Here is a 5,605-nt window from a genome sequence, read left to right on the forward strand (position 1 = left end):
TAAAAGTGGTTAAACTAGCGCAATGGCTGTGAGTGTGTGATGGGGATGGGTAGAGGAAGCTTAAAGAAGGTTCCAGATAGTATCTTCTCCACTTGTATAATTGTTATGTTGTGTGAAGAAGAAGAAGAAGAAGAAGAAGAAGAAGAAGAAGAAGAAGAAGAAGAAAAGAAGAAAGAGGAGGAAGAAGATGAAAAGCAGGAAGAAAAAAAGAAGAAGAAATCAATACATTATTACTATTGAGATGAGGATATCATAAAAGCAGTAACATGGATTGAATTCATCTGATATTAAAGAAAACAAAAAAAAAAAAAACACCAATTGACAACAACACAAAACACAAAATAGCAACTGCTGCCTCAACTAATTTACTCCGCTTTTCAGAGTGATCTAGTTGAGCATTCTGACAGTTTGACAATGTTTTAATTTTTAAAAATCTCATAAAAATTACATGTTTTAAGCCTTTTATCCCCATTAAGAATTACTGCATGCCACTTATGTGTGTTAAGAAGTTGTGAACAAATGTGTACAAATAATAACAACTGCAATAACAAGGCTAATAATAATAATAATAATGATAATAATAATAATAATAATAATGATAATAATAATAATAATAATAATAATAATAATGATAATAATAATGATAATGATGATAATGATGATAATAATAAAGGCTTTTGTAGCAAGAATGAAGCAAACATATGCTGAATATTGCTGATTTCCTTAGAGAGATGAAACCAAATAAAAAGAAGAAAGAAAGAATGATAATGATAAAAATAATGGAAAAGTGTCAATGAAACTGGTTTTGTGGAATGGTGGCAAAAGGCCAGTGGAAATTGACTGGTCTCTAAGTTGTAATCTAATTTTTCAGCAAAGCACACTCGCAGTTTGGCAGCAGGAATGGTCTGGCGGTGACAGTGGCAGCGGCAAGTTTAATTCTTTATACTCTTACAAGTTTCATTTGATACAGCCTTTTCAATAAGGAAATGGTTCTTGCTGCTCCTTTACAGACAACCTTGTGAAAGGGGCTTTTGTTGATGTTGTTTTTGCTCCTTTACTACTATTATAATTATTATTATTATTATTATTATTATTATTATTATTATTATCATTATTATTATTATTATTGTTATTATTATTATTATTATTATTATTATTATTATTATTATTATTATTATTATTATTATTATTAGTGGGAACATTTGAATCTTTTGAAGAAGTTTCTCTCATACAACAAACGTAATTAGTTTTGGTATTAATTTGATTTCATTAAAAAGATGAGTGGAATTATTGAAGAACAAAACTTAATAGATTCAAAATATAATTATAAGCCTCTTTTAGAGAAAACCCCCTATTTCTTTAATCTTCCCCCTACACACACTTATGCAAAAAAGAAGAAAAAAAAACTGCAAAAATTTGCTTAGCTGTTTAGGAGATAAAAATTTTATTACAAGTCCTGTCAAATCTCTAACTCTTGTCATATCTTCCTAATAGATCTGGCTGCAAGGAGTGTTCAATATTCCTGCAAGAATCCTCGAACCTATGACATATATTACACCATTGTGTTCCTGAAAATCTAATTGGGTTCCGAGACGAAAACAGAAAATAAAAGATGAGCCAACTGTAACATTAGCATCTGATTAAATAACATTTTCAGATATTTTCAAGTAAAAATAGCCTTTTGTTAAAAAGAAGAGATTTTGGAATTTCTAATTAAGAGAAGCATTTTTGAAATTGATAATAAATAAATAAAAAGTCAACAAATAGTTTTAAAAAAGCAATGATTAGTTTGATAGCATGTGAATAGCTGGAGTTATACATAGAAGGATATCATTAAATTGTACATAGTGGTGTGTGTATGTGTGTAAGTATCAATGTATGTATATATGTGTGTGTTGTGTATATATAGATACATATTTATATAAATATGTATATATCTCGTTTATATTTATATAATATATGATAGGATAATATGTAAATTGTATATATATATATATTTATCTAATATATATATATATATATATATATTTATATATATATATTATAATATATATATATATATATATATATATATATATTATATATTATATATATATATATATATATATAATATATGATATATATATATATATATAAATATTTACATATACATGTATATGCATACACACACACACATTGCCCTGTGCCTATATGTGCATATATATATATGTATGTATGATACCATATTTATAATATCTATGTGTATAAAATGTGTGTGTACTTATTTGCATACACACATACAAATATACATATATATAAACAGACACAGACACACATGCATGCAAAATACATTGTATGTGTGTGTGTGTGTACGTATGTATCATTGCTGTTCAATGACTATATTGATCATAAAAGCCATTCCAGCCTTGTCTGTCTTGGATTTCATGTTCTGTGTCCTAGTTTTAAAATGGTAAGAGTTGAGTGAGTTTGGCTGCTGTTTTCGTAGTTTGGCTGATTCACATCAAGTTGTATTCTTTTAAAGATTATCTTTTACCTGTCTCCCATGGACCATATTCATCAATTCCTTCTGGTTATGACAACCATTTGATGTCTGCTCATTGTGGACATCCCTCCTATCTTTCATTTTATAATCTTTACACAATATTTTACACACATATTTATTATTTCACATCATTGATGTTGCTAAGTCTCATAAGAATATCATGATTCTGTCCATTCTGTGAATCTATGAGGTCAGTCACCTTAAGATTTATCTTGAAAATCTCAGGAAATTCTTCATAAAGAGCCAAAGTGTTTTGTAAGAGAGAGAGAGACATATCTACCAAAATTTTGAGAGGAAAATTTGGTTGATGGAAACTGTGCAGTAGTTTGTCTTAAGTTCTATTTCTATTATTTCCTAGTTACCTTTAGTGATGTCTGTTCCATTGCAGTTTGGTGAGAGTCTCCATTTCTCCCAACAGAATTAGAAAAACTGCCTTAAATGGATTGGGCTCACTGCCCTTGTTCCTTTAAAAGGCTGTCACAGGGTTTCAATATCTTCACATGAAGTGGATAAAGGATATATAACCCCTTATGAGATAGAAAGCAAGACTATCTCAGACAAATTTGCCAGTACACTGTTGCACCTGTAACAGCTAGGTGTCCTGAATAACTGTATTGTCAATTAACTGTAATAGACTAATTAATTGTAAAGACCAATTAACTGTAAAGCCCAGTTACCTGCCCAGTTTTACAATGAAATACCTGTAGGTGGATTTGAAACTGAAATTCTTTCTGCTTGAGTCTTGAGTCTAATTTCCTTAGGGTGATACGCATACACTCAACAATAAGTGCACTGTATCGTGTAGCAGAAACAGCTGTAAACTATTGAAGTTCACAATATAATTTCTTATTCAAGGCAGCGAACTGGCAGAAAGGTTAGCACACCGGGCGAAATGCTTAACAGTATTTCATTTGTCTTTACATTCTGAGTTCAAATTCCACAGAGGTCGACTTCACTTTCCATCCTTTCGTTGTTTATAAATTAAGCACCAGTTGTGTATTGGGGTCGTTCTAATCAACTGGCCCCTCCCCCAAAATTTTGGGTCTTGTGCCTTGAGTAGAAAAGAATATAATATTTTATTCCTTTATCATTTATTTAATTTCTTAAACATATTTTGTGGGTGGATGTCAGCTTTGATTGATGTGTGACACATCAAAATGCCAACTACAGAGATATTACACAATGGAGTATCTGTTGCAAGTGCACGAGTAATTTCTAAAACTGAATGAACTAATACTCATGTCTACACACACTATACACTTCATGTATATGCATATACATATACATACATATACATATATGTGTGTGAGTGTGTGTGTGTGTGTACAGATAGCTAGATAGATAAATAGTTAGATATAATTATATCTTGGGAGGGTAATTGTGCTACTAATAAACACATGTACTGATTCAATTTCACTTCTTTATTATAAGTCCCATTATTTAACCAACCAATTGACTGTTTAATCAGTCGCTTAAATGATCAATCAGTCCTTTCACAGCCATTTGCAACATCATCATACCCTCTCTTCTCCGCTCAGCTTCAAATTTGTCTGCCTCCTGTTCTATATATGTGTTTGTATAATTGTAGTTGAATGGAAGCAAAGGAATGAGTTACTCGAATTTTCTTTCATTTCTTTCCTTTATTTTTCCTTTGTTATTCACTCTTTTGTCTTCCCATTGCACTTTTTGCATCAACCTTCTACTCTTTTTTTTGTTTTTTGTGGTTTCCCATCGTACAAGTGTCCTGATCTCCAAACAGAACAGACCATGGGCTCAGAGCTCGAGCATTGCTTAGAGACACAAGGCACATCATGAAAATCTGCTTAACCATGTATCTGAATGGGAAGAAACTATTTTAATATAGTGTACAGTATGTATATATCTATATATCTATCTATCTATCTATCTATCTATCTATCTATCTATCTATCTATCTATCTCTATGTGTGTGTGTGTGTGTGTGTGTGTGTGTGTGTATGTGTGTGTGTGTGTGTGTGTTTGTGTGAGTGTGTTACATTATAAGGCACAAAAAGAAAATGACTCTCCCCAGACACAACAGAATATGCTTCAACACACGAACTCATATAAAGAATCTTGCAGACCAAATCCCAAAACGAAATATAAAAAAAAGCACAACAACGCGAGGACGTGGAACAAATATAATATTATTGGACACTCAGAAAAGGAGGGTTTAACGTTTCGAGCGGAGCTCTTTGTCGGAAACATAGAAGAAGGAAAGATCCAGAGAAGGGAAGACAGAGGAAAAAAAATCGCCAATGGTACACACGCGGTCACATTTTATATATATGTATGTATGTATGTATGTATGTATATATATATGTATGTATATGTTGCTAAGTTCTGGTTACTTTTCTCAGTGAGTAAATCTGGGTCTCCTGTTCAGGACTGCCTAATTTCCATAGAAATAAAATAAATAAAACTATGGATGTGGAAGATTTCCATTTTCCTTATCATTATTAATATCTGTTTATAACTGATGAGACCCTTCCAAATGATCTTCTGAAAGAATTCCAGGTTTTGCATAGAACAGCGACAGAATCTCTCACTATTCCCTCTTAGCTGTGTGCTTTGTGTGTATGCATGCGTTTTGCGCCTAGTGCACATAGAAAAAGAAATGTGCACATGCAAGGTTTCTAAAATGAAATTAAACATTTTTTGTTTCTCTAATTGGAAAAAATTAATCGTAAGATTTCATAATGAAAACTTAAATAACATTGTCCCAGGTGTGGCAGTATGGTAAGAAGTTGGCTTCTAAACCATATGCTTTTGGGTTCAATTCCACCATGTGCTACATGGGGCAAGTGTCTTCCAATATAACCTTGGATTAACCAAAGCTATGCGTGTGGATTTGGGAGCTAGAACCTGAAAGAATCCCATCGTGTGTGTGTGTGTGTGTGGTATGTGTGTGTCAGTGTTTGTGTGTGTATATGTGTGTGTGTGTATATATATATATATGTATGTATGTATATGTGCATGCATGTATGTGTGTATGTATGTATGTATATGTGCATGCATGTGTGTATGTGCATGTGTGTTAGTCCT

The sequence above is a fragment of the Octopus sinensis genome, linkage group LG13 (assembly GCF_006345805.1).
Source record: "Octopus sinensis linkage group LG13, ASM634580v1, whole genome shotgun sequence".
Classification (NCBI taxonomy): domain Eukaryota; kingdom Metazoa; phylum Mollusca; class Cephalopoda; order Octopoda; family Octopodidae; genus Octopus; species Octopus sinensis.